We start from the raw sequence: 19115 nt of genomic DNA, 5'->3' as shown, positions 1-19115 counted from the left end.
CACCAAATTTATCTTAAAAAGCAGTGTAACTTTCTGTCAGTAATTCCCATCCAAATACCTGCTGGTGTCAAATCTGGCACCAGTTCTCCCCAGTTTTTTTGCATTAAACAACTAGTAAACTTTGAAAATATTTAAATAATAATGAAAGACATGTCTAGTAACTGTTGTGCCCCTTCTACTTCCTAAATATTATCCATGTCTTTCTGCAAACAAACCAAGTGACTGGCTGGTGACCAACCCTTCCACCCTCCATCAGAAAAGCACTACTGCCATCCACAAAGGATGGGAGGCTGTGGGCAGGGCTGTGGGCAGAGCTCCCTGCCTTCACCACCTCTGACTTTGTAGAAACTGTCAAGTCCAGAAGAAAAGACAGCATTTACAGAAGCCCATCCTCCTCGTCCTCGTTTCTTCTCCCTTCTTCTCATTTTCTCCCTTTTCCATATTTAGGAAGAGGGCACCTTATTTCTGAGGGGCCTGGTGACCCAGGAGTGGCAGAACGCATGGATATACTCCCTGCTTTGACTGGGACAGGGAAATGCAGTGGTGGGGACTCCTTCACTGAGATCCTGACTGCCAGCCACATCATGCTGGAGGTGGGGGAGGACCTTGCTTGGGACCTGGCTTTGCATCACGAGCTGACAGCTGTGTTTTTACTTTCTGCAGAAGGAAAGAGAGAGAGGGAAAAAGTGTTGTGTCATCTGAGAGAGCATCTCTGTCATCTCCAGCTGGGAACAGTGTCCTTTGCCTACTGCCAGTGTGCTGCAAACCAGCACTAGAGATAAAGATTGGCAGAGAGGTAATTTGTTGGCAACATGTCCTCAATCAGGCCTCCCATGAAATATCTCTGAGAGCCAAGTTGCCTAAATTCCTCTGTCTACATGGACTGTTCCTGCTCTTTCCAGAGCTGGTGCTGTCAGGAGGGGCACTGTGAAGCATCCTGAGCCTCCCAGGTCTTTATGTGGAGAATGGCAATGATTTAGTGAAGAGGTGCAAATGGATACATGAGTGGAAAGGGGTGAGGAGCACCAGAGAGAGAATGTGCCTGTCTGTGCATGACCTGCCATCACCATGCACATGTCCTGTGGCCTCCATGAAGTAAAGAGCTTGGGAAATGTATTCCTCTGCAGCTTCTGCTGAGAGGTTTGATGCCTGTCCCTGTGCGCTCTAGGGAATAAGGCACCCCTCTGATAACAGGGGCATCTAACAGGTGTCTTGCCTGGGGATAGCAATACCTACAAAAGGCATCAGAAAAATGTCAGTTTTCGATGTATCACTCAACTTCTTAAATCATTGAAAAATAATCAGCAGTGATTCAAAGGTTGGTTTAGACAGTTTTCTAGAATTATGCAATGCTTTTCACATCTAATATATAGCAAAGATAAATTAGCATAACATATTAAATGTTACAATTTAGTGTACATACACATTATTATATACATAACACATGCACACACAGATTAGCATTCTTGTAAAAAATTTGTACAGCATTTTTATTTATAAAGAATGGAGAGTACAATCAAATGTCAGACCCTGAAAAACCCACATGCCAAGGGAATCCCAAGTGATCTGCCATCCCTGTTCTGTGGCGGGTGGCTTTGAGGGACTACCAGAGGAACCTCATGACAGTGAATAGACCTGACTGTGCAAATTGTGAGTTTTCTTCCTTGGGGGAGTTCAATTTGGATTTTGAATTGCTTATTTGAAGCACAGGGTCTTCAACACACCATATTTCTGTGTTCGTTTTTCCAATTCCTTGTGTTCCCTTTTCTGCATTGCAAACCTTTTGTTTAGAACAGGTAGTGAGAGCTACAGACAGCTCCTGTGGATGGCAAGCCAGTGAGCTGGTAGCAGACAAAAGCATTGTCTCCTCCAGGAACAGCAGCCAGGTTAGAACTAACTTTTCTTCAAAGCTTTTCATGCTTCTCTTGAATTGGTTCCAGATGCCAGGCTGGCTCCAGATCAGGATGTAGAGAATTCCAACTGGAAAAACAAGCAGAGGCGGACACCCTCATATCCTCACATTCCCAGTTAACTCTTTTATTCATTTCTTTTCTATTGATAAGCCACCCCCAGATGCATGTATCTTCTTCTACCAGATAGAAGCCTGTGTGACTGTCTGAGGCATTGTTCTGCCCTTGCTGCAGGGACAGGATTCCTGTATTTTCATTTCTTTTGAAAAAATGGTGTACTTGATTTCTATTTTCCTTTTTGACCAAGAAAGAATCTGGGGTGCATGTTCTAATCTGCAATTTTTATTTAAACCCTTTATTTTAATGGATACTCAGATGTCAGTCTGTTTAATCACTCAAAGCATTTTACTATTTCCTCTGGATTTTGAACATCTATTTTTTAGAGCTTATATGTGCAAGGACAATTTTCATTTTTTTGTATCGTGAAGGTATAGCTTCAGTTATTAATGGCTGAAGGCTGTGGTTGTCTTCGTTAATGATGATTAAGCCCTTACTTCATGGACTATTTCAGTACTTTTAGAACAAAGAACTGCTCAGTATAGGAATTCTTCTTCCTTTTGAACTGACCAGCAAAATAGCAATCTACTTCAAGAGGTGAGATTTTATCCAGAGCAGCAAAAGAGTACAATGTTCTGGTCCTAAGATATAGGAATATATTTCATGCTAAAATATTTGAAGTTTATGATTACTTAAATCATATTCTGGTGACTTCTTATGAGGAATGATGCCTTAAGTTTTAGCTTTCATATTTTTTAGATTCTGTGCTGCCTAGGTGTGTGGCTCTGACATTCATATTGACTGTTAGTAAGCTCTCTTCACAGAGTAGGTAGACAAAACAATCCTTTTCCAGTTTAGACCAAGGACAACCGTTACAAGCTTCAGGCCGAAAAAGCATAAACAATGGCAGAATGAAGAGAGAAAACAAGAAGGATGGGACTTCACAACCTGAAGCTGTAATTGAACAATTAACCCCAATACGCAAATGGACCAAGACTTCTAAAAGTGTGAAACCTCGTGATCAGTTGTCCATTTTATGACCATTTTAGGTCCATCTCACATGTGGCCCTGGCCAGGCTCTTGTGCTGCCCAAGGAGTATCCTTTTAAGGTCTTTCAATAAATACCTACTTTCTTCTCTTAGCTCTGTTCCAGGTCACCCTCTCAAGGCAGCAGAAGAACTAAATTTTTTCTTAAAATAGGGAATTTCAGTAAGGGATAGATTAATATATTTTTTCAGGGGGATGTTTTCCATCTGCAAAGGAATCCCAGCTAGTGCTTGCCACAGTTGCCCTCCAGTTCCCATGGCAGCAAAAGTGCCAGCTACCCAAAAGGTGCCTGTATCAGCAGAAGTGGGAAACATTGCAGGATCCATAACGCACAAATTTCTGTAGCAGGATTACTATAGTAGATTGAGGAATCTAACCTTGCAATATTTACTAGGTATAGCATGACACAGATGACTTTTTCCCTTCTTTTTCTCCCCTTCTTAGCTTTTTTTCCTTTTCTGTCCCCACTGTACCTTCAAGGCATTTAAAAATAACTTAGTGCTGGGAATTCTTTATGGTTTCTGCTTATTTAAAATATGTCTTTATAGTTTTTCTACCAAAAGTAATATAATAAAAGTGGTTTCAAAATAGCCCTACAATATTTGTTTTGAAGGAAAAAGATTTACCCAAGGAAATTTGTTTGGGAGTGTTTAAAGTGTCTTCTGGATATTATTACTGCATAATGTCTAGTAATTTTCTGTAAGGGTGTTAGATGTTTCCTCTCTTCTGTGTTTGAGGTGGTTATCAGACTTCAGACTGATTAACTAAATTAGGAAGACTTAAGTATTTTTAATAACTTTTGGGTGAAAATTAATTGAGTGTAACTCAAAGAAGAGAGGTTAATTGAGGCCTTTTAAAGTATAAATAAGTGCTGTTAAAAAAAGAAAATTATATGACAGTTCTTTTAGAAGTGATGAAAATGAGATCACAGTCTTCAAAGTGTATCAAAGTGTTTTCACCAAAATATTCTGCGGTTGGTTAAAATAGGTATCTAAAGCTAAAGTTGTGCTCCCACAATTGCTTACATGTTTTTCCCTAAGAAACTCTCCACAGATTGAATTGGTAGAAGCTGATGTGCATTTCTTTCCCCAGGACTGTGGCTGACTAATGTATTAAATTTAGAGTGTTTTTCCTGATCTAGATGATACTATAGGTCTTTTCACAGAGTGAAATTCCAGATGAACTTGTCTGACAATTTCACCCTGACATTTAGAAACAGAAAACTACGTTTGGAAGTTTTGCTGCCACTACAAAAACCTGAAGTAGGCAATCATCCCTCTTGAGATGAAGAACAGGGTTATGATACCTACTTCTGAAACCTCTTTAGGAGCTAAGTGTTGGGTTGTTACTAAACACATAATACTTGTATTGCATCTAGATTATCAAGTACAATAAATAATCATAAATGCTGTTTACAATTGAGCTTTGCTATTTCTCCTCATACCTATATACAGATACTGATATACAGATACCTGCATATAGATATACTGTTTTCAGTAACTCTGAAAATTACTCTGAAAGACCTACAAGAAGAGTACAGATATGAGCTGACATTAATCTGGCCTCACAGCACAAAGGAATTTCAACTATCCCCAATATCAGTAATTTACAAACTTCATTTGTCCCACAAGTAAGAGTGGGCCGTCCAAACTACTTATTAAAACAAGAGTTTAGTACCAGTCTTATTTATTTTCTTATAATTTTGGGACGGAACTTACTTTAGATGTTTTTCAGCAGAATTTTAATATTTTTCTTTCATCTTTGACAGTAACTCTCCTTTCTCCTGCCTTGCTCTTCAAACCCATATCCTCCTGTTCTACTTTCATCTACTTTTCCTGTCCTTCTTTCATCTGACAGAAAAAAAAATCCAATAAAGGTTGCAACAGAGTCACATAGCAATGCCATCTTTGGGAATGATGCAAGATAAATAATTGTCTTTGATTTAAGTTTGCACTGTCAGAACGTCCTGAGTTCTTCAACACCATTTGCTGGGGTGGCAGTGAATGGTGGTTGCCAGACATCACGGGCAGCCACAGGGAAGGGACTTCAGCTCTGTCAAGGCCAGTTGTTTCTGCTGTTCAGCCCATTGACATTTGTGTGCTAGGCACCAACAGCTCTCACCTTAGCCATGTTGTGAAGAAACACCTTTCCTACAACCCCTTCCCTTTCTCTCCATGAAGCAAGTCACACTTTTGGTGCATTAAGGAAAAAAGCCATCTAAGTCCAATTCTTTGCAAGTAATTTTGTTAGCTGTGATTCAATGTTAAGACACTGTTCACATCTTTCCAGAGAAAAAGTCCACAATGCAGAAAACATAAGAAAAAATGCTTTTTAGAATTTGTTCTGCTGTATAAATGTTTATTGAATAATATCTTCCCATTGCTACTTTTGTAGCAATGGGAAGATATTATTCAAACTTCACATTCCTGTGATGTGCTGCATATTGATAGATGAGAGTGATGTTTAAAAGTGGTTTTCAACATTCCCCTAGGAGAAAAATTAAGCTGGTAAAAATTATTTAGTCTGTTCACTTTTCTTAAGGCATTTCCCATGGAAAAATAAATTGGTTAGTTTTTTGGGAATTGTTGGTTGTTGGGACATTATCTTCAGCATCTTAGTAATAATTATAGATTTGAAATACATACCTGATATATATCTAGTCAGATATTGGTTTACAACACCTAAGATGTGGGTATATTTTAGAGGCTCAAAATAGTTAACATGGTTCTGAGCCTAACTATTCCCCATTTCAATATAGACTGCATGATAAAAATGTCCAGATGCGATCCTCTCCCACCTCAACCAGTTTTTCACATTGCACCAAAATTCAAGTTTCAGTGAAAAGTGATATTTAAAATTTTAATAATCATTGAGTTTGGCACATCTAGCTGGGTATACCCAGCATCCTGAAGAGAAAAACCTGTTTGTGGTGAGTCTGTGTCTGCCCCAGAACTTACCACCTCCTGTGTCTGGCGCATGCCCTGCCCTCAGCTCTCAGCGGTGCTGTGTGAACCCTGTATCTGTGCCAAGGGCACTGCCACGCTCTGCTCAGCACATGAGGCAGTCAGGCATCGCCAGCCAGCCCTGCCCCAGGGCTTCCACCATCCTGTGGCCAGACCTCCTCCTTCCTGGAAGGGCCAGTGCACCCCCAGCTCTGTTTTCCAGGGACAGTGCTGTTGCTGAGCTGCAGAAGTGTGGGATCCCATGACAGCCAGGACCAAGAAGGACAAGAAGCCTACAAGTGGGAATGTGCTATGGGGCCTTGCATGGTGGGATCTTGGTGCGAGGCTTTTGTATGGCTCTGGCTAATTCTACAGCCCACCTGACTCCCAGCAAATAAATGCACATGAAAATCCACTTTGCTTGAAAAGAGGACAATGGCACACTGCCTGCGGCACAGCTCTGGCTGAGGAGTGATTTCTTCTAGCCCCAGTGTGGCATACAAGGTAAATTGCTGTGTTGGTTTTGCGCGGCCTTGTTTTTGGTAGTGGGGGAGCCACGGATGTGGCTTCTGTAAGAAGCTGTTAGAAGCTTCCACCAGGTCCAGCAGGAGATGGACATGCTGCTGACGGAAGCTGGGCCAATTGAGAGGTTGGCAATGCCTCTGTGATGACAGATTTAAGAAGAAAATCAAAACAAAGTGGCCACACACAGTTTTTTTCTAGTCTGAGAAGAGGAGGAGGTGAGAACACGTGAGGCAAACAACATGGAGACACCAAGGTCAGTGGAGAAGGAGGGGAGGAGGTGCTCCAGGCTCCAGAGCTGAGATTCTTCTTCAGGCCATGGTGAGACAGCTGTGCCCCTGCAGCCCATGGGGATCCATGGGGGATGCAGAGATCCACCTGCAGCCCATGGGGAAGCTGCCCATGCTGGAGCACATGGATGCCTGGAAGAGGCTGTGGTTCAGTGGCAGACCCGGTGGGGAGAGAGGGCTCTGTTTCCAGCCTGGAGCAGCCTGTCCTTGCAGGACTGCACCCTGTGGAAGAGAGACCCACGTCACAGCAGGTTTGGGAGGGATGTGGGCCCGTGGGAGGGACTCACATTGCAGCAGGTGAGGTCTGGCTGCTGCTCGTGAGGTTGGACCCATGCTGGAGGAGTTCATGGAGAGCTGCCTCCTGTGGGAGAGACCCCACGGCCTCACAGGGGAAGGACTGCTCTCCCAGAGCAGCAGAAGAAAATCTCAGTGATGAACTGACCAAACCCCCATACCCTGTCTCCCGGTGCTGTCAATGGGAAGGAGGAAGGGGGCTGGGGAAGGAAAGGGTGTTTTAAGGGATTGCTTTACTTCTCATTATCCTCTTCTGACTCCTTTAGTAATAAATTCACTTTGTGCCTTTAAGCTGAGCCTGTGTTGCTCTTGAAGTGTTTTCTCCCAGTCCTTACCTCTAACTCATGAACCATTGTTAATTTTTTTTTTTCTCTCCTCCGCCCAGCTGTGGCAGGGAAGGTTCAGGAGTGGCTTTTGTGGCCTGGTGCTTTCCCAGTGTCAAACCACAACAACTACATATTCTTTATGAAAATTAAAAATAAGATGTGGGGTGATGTGCAGCCTTGGGTAGTGTGCCTCCAACTACTGGTTTGAAAGGAGCCCTGCTGGCTCTAATGTAAGCTTGGCACCCAGCTCACACATAAACACCCATGTTCAGCTACCTTACTTCAGGTGTCTTAAACCCACCTCCTTGAGCTGGGAATCAGTTACCTGAACGTAAATATTCAGTGTCATTGCAAGGGCCATGGAGTTTAAACGCCCTAGGACATTTGAGTCATCTGAGCCATCTGCTATCTGAAATTGAATTAGCAGCTTGTATTTAGGTATCATTCTCTGTCTCCAGCCCAAAGTGTCAGAAATGTAAAGGGGTACAAATCCTTTCTTGTACATCCCACCAGTTTCTCAGACAAATTTGAGTCTCTTTGGGTTCATCCTAAGTTCAAAATAAAGCACATACATAAAATCCAAGAAGGATCCCAGTCACTGAAAAGAATTCTAAAGATGAAGAAAATTAACACCGTATCAGGAAAACCTCAACTTTCACTTTTAAGGGTGAAAATAGACAAAATTTTGATAGAGAATAATGTCTTTGGGAATAAAGAAATTTTAGGACTTAAACCAAGAATTTTGACAAGGCCTCAATGACAAATACTCTAGGGAAGAAATTTATATTAAAGCCATAAATAAAAGTCTCCTACTGCTAGAAGTGACAGAAAAGAAAAAGCTGCAACTTTAAGGCTTTATAGTAGCTTTCTGTACTTGGGGAATGTAGAATATTTTCAGTGTAAACAAAGAAAAATGGATTTAAATTCTGGGAAAAAGAATTCTTGGTGAGTTACCCTACTGAAAATTATACATGTCAAACATTGTTTTGAAATACAGATTCATGCAAGATATCTCACTGCTTTAAAATCATGCTGCAGTTAGTTTCCTAGTTCCCTATCATTTGAGGCTATTCATCATTGATGTATACAACTCCAGTAATGGCGAAAACATAAATAAAATAAATTAAAATAAAATAAAATAAACCAAAATTAAAATAATTTTTAAAAAAGAAGAGCTTTTATGGTTGCTAAGAGAGAATACATACTTGTGACTGAATCCAGGATTGGCAATGAATATTTTACAGGCTAGTGATCAATATGCCTATCTGCCTGAGGGAGAGCCTAAATACGTTGTAATTTTATTTTACATTTAAAATTCATCTCACCTGGCATCCTTGTATCCCCTTATCTGTTCGGATGCTCTGATTCACCAGGGACAAGAACTTTATTCTCATTATTTCCTTGTACTACTGCAAACGGAGTTCTCCCCGGTAAGTGGAACAAGACCCATAGGAAATATAAATATTTCTACCCTGCTCTGTGCAGTTGAGTGTGATGGTCTCACGTGCAAGTCATATTTCTCTCACACAGGTCCAATACCAGGAGTAATCACAGAAGTGCTGAACAAGTGAGGATGATGACAACTAAGGGGTCTGTATCTGCTGTCTTGACACATATTTTGGGAACCCAGTGGGTGAAGTATTGCTTGGGTAGGTTTGCCCAGCCCAGGGTACCTCATGCAAAGTTCTAGTGGGGTGGGTTTAAGAAGAAGGCATCAGCTGTTCAGCACATTGGGGCAGAGTGCTTCCATGCCATATCTAATCTAGGATAAAGTTTTGAACAGTGATTTAGAGGCTCAAAATTATAGACTAGTTTGTAAAACCCCTTTGTGATTGCAGTTCCTGGACTCCTTTCTTAGAGGTAAAAAATAGATTGTGCATGAAACAGTATTTTTGTCTAAATGCAAAGTGCCAGATTTACAAGTGGTGTCAGCAGCTCCAATTCGTACGAGGATCTTGAGCTTATCCAACCAAAAAGAGCACTCAGAAATTTTGGAAAGGGAGAATGTCTCACCCTCTGATCTTTGCATTAATTTGTGTGGCAGGGATTTGAGATGTTTCCAAAGACCATGCCATGCTTCTCAGAAAGGAGCAAAATCATTCCACAGAAGACAAAAACAGACAAACAGTCAATCAAACCTCAAGAGTGCATTGTGCCGAGATGCTGCCCAAAGCTGCAATTAGAGCAAGCAGGGTTTCTTTAAACAGGCAGATGTTCAAACAATAACACATTGAGAGGAGGCCATGGCAGCTCACAATCAGCCACTGACTCTGTACCTGTGGCTTAGAAGACTGGTTGATCTATGAAATGGAAACAGTTAATTTCCAAGGGAGAAATGCAGAAAAAATCAGTCACTATCTAACCAAGGAAACCAAGTGCAGGCAGCCACACCAGTGTGTAGGACATGGTATCTGGGAGCCATCTGTGCCCAGAGCTCCCAGCTGGCACTATCTACACTGCAGCCCTGCCGTGCAGTGACAGCCCCAGACCTGTATGTACCAGGGAGTGCTCCAGCCTGGGAGACCTTGGAGTGTGCTGCAATTGCTGAAAATTACTCCCAAGGAAGCTGTGTGTTTGCAGAAGAACATTAAATTCCCAGTGGTAAAGGGTGTCAGGTTGCAAAGTTCTTATTTAGTGGTTAAACTTGGGGTAGGAAGGTTTTTCTCTACTAATAGGTGCTGTGGAGAGTTAGGGTATCTTCTGCTCCTGGTATTGCTCAATGCCTGCTTTTCTGCAAAAGCCAGAGGAAGGTTGTGGTCCCAGTGGTCTGCTGTATGGAAGTGGTCTTTGTGGGTGGAGAACTGACTGACACATGAACGCTCCTCTGAAGCAAAGCTCCCATCCTGAATAAGAAGGGTTGCTTTACTGAGGTCAAGGAAAAGCACCAACAAAAATTAAATATTAATGTCTTTAGGGTAAGAATGGGAACATATAGCTTGCCCAAAGAAGCTTTGAATGCCCATCATTTCCTTCCAGTATCTGGAGGGAACTTACAAGAAAGATGGGACAAGGTTATTTACAAGAACATTTAGTGACAGACCAAGGGAGAATTGGTTCAAATTGCAAGAGTAGGCTTAAATTAAGATATTAGGAAGAAGTTTTTTACTGTGAGAGTGGTGAGGCACTGGAATATGTTGCCCACACTTGGCAGTTGTGGATGGCTCACTCCTAGAAGTGCTCAAGGCCAAGCTGGATGGGTCTCTGAGCACCCTGGTCTAGCGGAAGGTGTCCCTGCCCATAGCAGGGACTTGGAAGTAGATGATCTTCAAAGTCCCCTTCCAACCCAAGCCATTCTATGATCATTGGACATGCTCAAGGTCACATTGGATGTGGTCTTGATTAACCTGATGTATTGAAAGATGACCCTGCCCATGGCGGGGGGGGGGGTTGGACTAGATAACCTTTAAAGGTTCCTTCTAACCCAAATCTTCTGTAATTCCATATTTCAAGTCAACATGTGTAGCTTTATGAAGAGGCAAATTGTGGTGCTGAGTGATGGAAAATACATGACTGCCCTTCAGAAGTAGAAACTGATTTATATTCTCTGCTAAGGTGGGAGAGTGGGTCATTTAGGTCTGCGTTGGAGGAGCAAGCAGGCAACAAATATTTTCTTTTCATGTTAACACACAGGAAACATATTCTTTCAGCATCACTCGGTAGGTAAAAATTTAATTTTCTTTCCATCTTGCAGTCTTAGACAAAGAAGTTTTTGAAATACAATTTTAAGAGAGAGTAGAAAACAGCAGGTTCCTGTCAATGCTTAAACAGCTCATAGACTAAAACAATTTCTACTAAAAATCAGCCCTTTCTTTAGACATGTTTCTTCATAGATGTCAGAGTCTGAAGGCTGATATTAGTCATATTTCAAATTTCTGAAAGTGGTATTTTTAGGAAAGTCTGAGCAATAGTAATTGAAAAAATCCAGGAAAGTTAAAATTATGAACAATCAGTGCAGTATAGTAGCACGTTAGTTTCATATGTGTTATAAGAAACAACAGTGTAGCCATTGATTTTGCATAATTTCACTTTGATATTTTCCTCTGCCATTTCTTGTATTTATCTCCATATGATGATGAAATTTCAGAGAAACAGGTTTCAACACACTAAGAAGTAAAAGGACATGAAAATAGTTGAACAAAGGGTGACAGCTGAAGGTTGCAGCTTGGAAGGTATATGGCACTTACAAAACCACATAATAAATTATACATTTGGATTTACATGGAAGACAGAATCCCTCAGGACTCTTGTGGAGGTCCCAAAATTAACCTCTGAACAAAGCCATTAGATTTCCATAAGGAAAGGAGCCTACCTGGCCAGAATGACATTCTTTAGGGCACCTAAGCCCAGCAAGATATGTAAAAGAGAGTGAGAAGAGATAGAAAAGCATACAAGAGCTCAAAATGAAATTCCATAAGGAAATAACACAAAAAGCTGTGTACTCTTTACCAAACAGCATTGCCAGTGTTATGCATATGGAAAAGAAGATACAAAACCTTGGACACACATTTCTGTGGTACATACACAGAGGAGGAACAGCAAATACCACCACACTGATAGCTCAAACAAGATTCACAGGGCAGTGATGACAAATGGACAGCAAGCCTGAGAGCTGATGGGACACAGCACTTCTAATATGGACAGAGGAGCAGAAGCCAAGGTGGTGCCAAAAGCAAACATCTGCTCTGGGGAGAAAACCCAGCAACAACCTTATGGACAAGAGAAAACAGAATGTCATAATCCAGTGTTTATATTCAGGGTGGCATCAGAGAGCTCTGTGTCAGTGTCCCTCATGTGCCTTGAGGCATCACTGACTTTCCCCAGGAATGGCCCATTCTACTTCCTGCTGAGCTCACACACCAGCCAACTTTTGGCTTTTTGGCTTTGCTGTCCATCTCCTCTTGCCATGGGGTACTCTCCTGCTGCAAGTCTGCATCTCTCTTTATCATGTCTTTGCAGCAGATTTTTTATTTGTTCCTGCAGTGTCAATTTTGTATACTTGTGTGTGGGAAAAAGCAAAAGGAATATTATGATGGAAAGATCTTTTCATTATCTCTTCCCAGTGTCTTTATTGCGTGATGTGTTTACATTCCATTTTACAGAGTATAGAAAATGTGTTCATTTAATAGTAAAGGCCACATGAGAAATGGGCCAAACCTCTTGGTTTCATCCAACAGATGACTTCACTGGAGATGGCAGGGAAACCTGTTTTGTCAAACACGTTCTAAGATTCTGTTCAAAGGAGAAGGAAGTTCCCATCTGTCTTCTATGTGCTCAACTTGAAAAATCCCAGCAATCCCACAAAACTTCCTAAGTCTGAGGCAAGAAGATAGGGAAGTAGGCTTTTTGATTCAGAGCCACACAGCAAAAAGAAGAATCAACAACCATCCAGGCAGGTGCAATTCAGTGCAGAAATAGGACCCTTCATTTAGACGTCAACTCCAAGATGCTATATATTTACACTAAAACTCTCTTATCTAGAAACAAGGAGAATATTTAAAAAAATTGGTAAATAAAAGGGGTTTTTTTTCTGTGCTTAGTGAACCAGGCTGTAGTAAATTGGTATCTTGATAGAGACAAAATACTCATTCTGGCCCTTAGAAAAAGAAGAGATTAAAAGGGTAGAGGAGATTTCAGTCGTGAGTTGCTATGATGATAAATGCAAAACAAGTTTATCCACTGATGGCTCTAAGGAAAGCATTGCACAATGGTGTGGTTAAAACTTAAAAACCCCAATAGAATAATCATCATAGGAATGAAGTAAAACCAAGCTTCCAATAAATGAAAATAAAGAAAGTGGCTTTGGTCTCGGTCCATGAGTGAAAAACATTTCATGTTTTTATTTATAGGAGGTCACTATTAGCTGACACTGACCATAAACCACAGGTTGACTGTGCCAAAAGGGGCCTGGCAAACCATTCTGCTGCCGCTAAGAATAGAGCTTGGTTTTTTCAGCTACAAATGTATGATTTGCAAATTGAATGCCAAGTGGGGAAAGAATTAGTGGTTGCAGACACACTCAGAGCATTTTGACAGTGCAATGAAGCTGTGTCAAGAGGTATGTTATGTCCTGTGAATCTGATTAGAAATGTGGTCTCCTTTCAGGTGAAAATGAGAACTATTATTCCTGGCACTATTGTTAAGAACAAGATCCCACAAAAAATAATCCTGGAGAATCAGAATGGTATATTCCTAGACCTTATTGTAAGGAATGGCTTTCAGTACTGTTGAGATTTTATTTGAAAGCACCAAGATAATGAATGCCAAGTTATTACAGAAAAAAGAAATGCTTCAAAGGACAGGTATAAGGATGATTTACAGAATCAAAAACCTGAGAGTAGGGCAAAACTTTATTGTTGACCTAAAAAGAACAGTTGCTTTCATTAAGGTTATTTGACTTCAAAAACTACAAAGAATACATATACAGAAAGGTGTCTGAAAGACCCAGTGCTTACAATAGAAGAATACACAGCCATTAAGGAAATACAGGTAAATATAATTGTTTATGACGAGGGTTTTTTTGTAGTCATTCTGCCTTCTCTAAGACTTCATATACAGTAGCCATATTTGAACAGATGATCATATACATCTATTTTTGTGGAATATATTATTCATGGTCTGAATATAACATGCTTTTGAATAGACATGAGTTTGCAGTGAAACTTGACTTTTAAAATATAATTAGCTCAATTTGTCTCTAGCCTAAGTAGCTGGAATAAGTTAGTGAGAGAAATTTTGATGATATGGTTACTCAGGATAGGTACGTAAGATAAAGATGCAGATGAGGTGTTTTAATTTAACACCAAAGGCATGGCCACAAATTATTTACTCTGAAGAAGGCAGCTGCAGGCAGGCCACAATTACATCATGATGAGGTAGCAGAACCAAAACACAGCAAAGCCAGAAAGAGTGGATGAAGCACTGCCATAGAAAAATGGGGTATTGCTGTGGGAAAGCCACAGGTCTAGCAAAATTGAAAATTGCAGATAAATTTTAATGTAGATGAATATAAAAGGATGGAGAAAAACAATTCTAATTAGATACTATCTACTAAAAGACTCTACCTAGATCAGTTCTTACATCTCAGGAAATGGGTCATGGAAGAAATGTTAATTTTTCCACGAGGATGTCTGCTCAGTAGATAAAGCAAAACATTACACATTATTAGAAAAGGGAAAGAATAATTTTTTAAAAAGATAAAACTTGCTATGCTACTGTCTGTCCATATCTTAAGCATCACACACAGTCCTATCTTCCCAGCCCATGGATATGTCTAATGGAATAAACAGCAGGAGATGGCACAGATGAGTAAGAGTATGAAATAGCTGCTTTATAAGAAGATAGATTAGCATGCTTTAGCACAGAAGAAAGACTCCTTAGGTGAATATTTTAAGAGTGCAAGAAATCATAAGCATCATGGAGGACATGAAGAGGGAGTGATTATTCACCCTTCACAACACAGGAATAAACAAATGAACTTAAGCAGCAACTTTAAAGCAAACACATGCAGTCAAAAATGTGCTGTGGAATGATTGCTACAGGATGTTATGGAACCCAGAAAGGTAAATTGGTTCAAAGTGACTGATAAGTGTATGGGTAAAAAGAACATTAAGAACCACAAAAACTCAGGTAAAAACACTGACAACTGGCATGTTGCAGAAAGCTGATGCAGCAAAGGTGCAGCAAAAGTAGCATGACCTTATGACACCCTTTTTTTGTTACTGAGAACATAGATAGGACTATGGACTATGTAGACACCTTATTTAGCCTGAGCATAAATCCACCGAGGCCCTCATTAGTGATAGTGTTCAGGATCTATGCTTCAGAATATATGGAGAAACCTCCCAAAAACTCATGAAGAGTCTAAAGACCACAAATAAGAGATTTCTGAGCATATTTTAAAAGGATGACAGAAGGAAAGAGCTGTAATGAAATAAAGCACCACTCATTTTATTGTCTGCAGACATTTTATTGCAGTGTAAGACAGAGATAAAAAGTTACAGAATCCCAGAATCACTGACCATTTGAGGCTAGATGGCACCTCTGGAGATCATCTAGTCCCTGCTTTACAGCAGTGTCAGCTACAGCCTATTGCCTGGGGTTGTGTCCAGCTGGGTTTTGAACCTCTTCACAGCACCCATGTACTGCCAGAGCAGAATGGCCAGAATTACATCCACCCTTAAAAGCTAAATCTGATGTTTCAGGGATACATTTCCTGGGGAGCTCTGGTCCATGCCCTGCCACATGTCACCACCACTGCAGAGGATATGGATCTTTGTTCTGAGCAGAGATATTGGCCCCCTCTCTGTGTTCTCCTTCAAAACCTACTGTGTCTGGGAGCAGACTAATCAAATCACTAAACCATCACTTATTTTTAGTTTTGTTCTGGACTTTTAGGCAGAGTGTCAACTTTTGGCAGCTCTCCTTCCCAGCAGATGCGTGAGCTGCACTCTGTTCTCCAAAACAGCTGGAAATGTAATGAAGTAAAGATGCTATGAAGATCCTCACAGATTAAAAGAGAAAATCCAAGTCCCTTCTTTCTACAGTATCATTAGTCTCCATAAGGAGACCTAAGTCTCCTTAAGGTTCATAAATGTTCACCTCTTTATTCACAAGGGCCCAGGACTCTTAGTTTAACAATGTTCTTAGTTGTCTAAGTGTAGAAATACAAAATACACACTTGTACTAAAAATTTCTTATTCTGTCCTTCAATTTCCGACTTATAAAATAAACATAATAAACATAATAAACTTCCAGCCCACCTGGTATCTGAAGTTACAAAGTAATGAAAACAAATGATGAAATTCTAAGTAGTATGGCTTTGTTCAGTTTGAGCTGCTCAATGTGAATGGGTCAATTTCTAATTTGAAAATGTTTTGCAGGAACATTTTTTTTTGTTTTCATTGTTAGTTTTCCTAATCAGAAATTAAAAATATAGGACTACTCTATGCAATTTCATGTAATGCAAATTCCAATTCTTGCACAAGTCTTACAGTCAATACTACTAGAATTAATGATAATGAGAAAACCTTCTTAGGAGGCTAATTTTAAGAGTGTGCTATAAACAAAGAAAAAGGGCACATCCTAAACAATCCAGGATAAAAATTTTAAAAGTTCCTGCCCTTTAAGTAAGATGCCATCCATCCTTTTGGGTAAATGAGGATGAAATCTTAAGAAGGAAGTCATTTATTGAAGAAGGTATTTGGTCAGGCAGCTAGACACTCTATGATAGCACATGCCACATGCACATACAAGAGGAAACTAAAACCAAGTTGAGAAGAAAACTTAAGCTTCCTAAATTTAAATAAGAAAAATATTAAGGGGATCCTACAAACAGCCTTCTCGGACCTATGACAAGGTCATCAAGAAGACAGAGACAGGCAGGCTGAGAGAGAATGAACATCAATTGCAACAGGACAGTGCTCAAAGCATGGATATAGAAACTTTAAAAATGTGAGAATGGTCCACCAATGGAGCAGGTTTCTGAGGGACTGCACATTTTCAGGACCTAACTGGATAAAACCATGAGCAACATGGTGTGACATCCTAGCTGACCCTGCTTTGAACAAGAGGGTGGATTGGCAACCTCCTAGACTTTCTTCCCACCTGGATTATCCTCTAACTCTGTGAATTTGCTTTTTTCTTCCATTAGACTGCTCGACTTTGTGAACTTATTATTTTTTATGCACAGGAGGATTGCAAAGGTAGCTATTTGTGATTCCTTCTCTACCTAAACTTCTTTCAGTGAAAAATCTTCACCCACCAAAGGCCATCTAAAAGAAATTGACCACTTTGATTTCTAAGTGCTCTTTGCAGATCCTGCCTTGCAGTATAAAATAAATATTCATAGTGATCCCTGCCATTATGGATTGCTGGGGAATGGCCTTTTCCACTGAAGTTTTCAAAGATGTCATATAGCATTATTGAAATGGATTATTTTCTTTGCAGCCTCTGCCTCTAAATTTGAATGTACAACAAACTGTGCTAACTGTGAAGGAAATTAGGACCGTGTCAATTACAGCTTCAGCATTTTCTTTTAGAAAGCCATGTAAATTTAGGATAGTCCAGTGATCTTAGAACATGTGATATCACAATCCTCCCCTCATCCCCATGGCAAGGTAGCACCCTTTAGCTTCACTAACAGTGAAAGGGATAAAATGATCAGGAAAAATAAATAACTCCAGAGGATACTTTTGCTTAGGGAAGAGGAAAGCCATCATCTCCTCTTTCCTATTTTTATAGTGAAAGAGACCTTGGAGATGAAGAAGATATCAAGACCAGGATGTTCCTACTGAAATTGAACTTGTAGAGATTTTTAAAGATCATCTGGGTAGAATTTACACCATCTCAACACTGGCTGGGTAGATTTTTTTTCTAGTGAATATTAATTGGTAGGATTTCAATTTGCCTGAATTTAAATAACAAATTAAATACAGTTGTATTGAAAGGTTTTAATAATGTTTCCCAGTCACAGAAGGGCTCAAGAACCAAAGCTTGTCAGGACTTTTCAAGAATACTCAGGATACTAGAGATGCAAGTTAAATCCCATTTTCTGCCTGAGGGAACTGAAACCTGCTCTCTTACTTTCCTGGGGTAAAGTAACCAAACAATTTGGCCTCATTCACACTGTGATATAAAGAATATATGTTTATTTGTAATGGAATGCAAGAACATCAACAGGGATTAGAGAGAAGGTCAAACTAGAGCTGTCCTACTAGTCTGGAGATTGGGGTGCTCTGAAGGATATTGAGTATGGAGGAGAGGAAAGAATTCAGCCAGCCCTAACGTGGGTGAGAAATCTGATCCCTGAACCTATGGAGATAAAGCATGAATTTACTACATATTTTATGAAGCTAATGCTTTATTTCTTTGGCTTTTCTTTCAAATACCTTAATGGTTTTGTTTCTGCCAAATTGGAACATTCTGTGTCAGAACATCAGTTTTATATTCTTGCCAAAGTAAGAACTTAGAACCTTGTTGGTTTCAATTATATTTTTATTTCTCACTCCTTGTTTTACTTCAGAACTGAAACAAACACAAACAAACAAACAAAAAACCAAACAGTAATTCACGTAGAGTTCTGTGGCAAGTTTGCAAGAGTTATTCAGCTTAGAGTCAGAGCTGCAGAGTGCCTTTCAACCCTGGAATAAACAGGCACAGATCCTGTTGGTTTTAAAGTTTATCCTGGTAACTATCCAGGGCTGCATTGAAGCCATGGAATAGAAAATCACAGAATAATAAAATCATAAATCTGACTGAAGAGGAGCTAACAAAAGTTTTAGACAATCATTAAATAATGCACCTTTAATGATCCAGACACAACAAAACCAGTGTTTCTAGAGGTATCAAGGGTTCTTTTTGCCCTTGTCTGACTTGCAATCTATCTCAGATTACTGATAAACCCTGGAAATAAAAGGAATTTTCCTTCTGCATGTATCTTTCACATCTCAGTTCAGAGATGGTACATGCTGTACCTTAGGCTGTGTCAGGATCTACTGTGCTTCTTTCTGATCTATTCATTCCTTTCAGTCTTTAATGTGCAAGATCCTCTGTTATTGCCATGGGGATAGCCATTAAGTCAGAAAACTGTTTATTTCATTTCAGGCACTTACATGGTAACAGTAGACTCAGGTTCATTCTATTTTTTTACTCCTGCTAAGGATAAAACAAATCCTTCATTTTAAAATATACTTTGATTTCCAAGTTGTGCATTTGATTTTGTTTGCTTCC

General features: G+C 40.1%; 1 long non-coding RNA gene across 1 annotated transcript; it reads right to left on the bottom strand.

The window, feature by feature from the left end:
• Window positions 1-1012: 1012 nt before the first annotated feature.
• Window positions 1013-7506, bottom strand: LOC135296275 (uncharacterized). The gene is made up of 3 exons (XR_010358338.1): window positions 7398-7506; window positions 4733-4864; window positions 1013-1980 (listed from the first exon to the last, which is right to left on the bottom strand). It is a non-coding gene; the product is annotated as an uncharacterized LOC135296275 (long non-coding RNA).
• Window positions 7507-19115: the final 11609 nt, after the last annotated feature.

The sequence above is a fragment of the Passer domesticus genome, chromosome 3, assembly GCF_036417665.1.
Source record: "Passer domesticus isolate bPasDom1 chromosome 3, bPasDom1.hap1, whole genome shotgun sequence".
Lineage (NCBI taxonomy): Eukaryota > Metazoa > Chordata > Aves > Passeriformes > Passeridae > Passer > Passer domesticus.
This window is presented reverse-complemented; position numbering and strand designations above follow the sequence as displayed.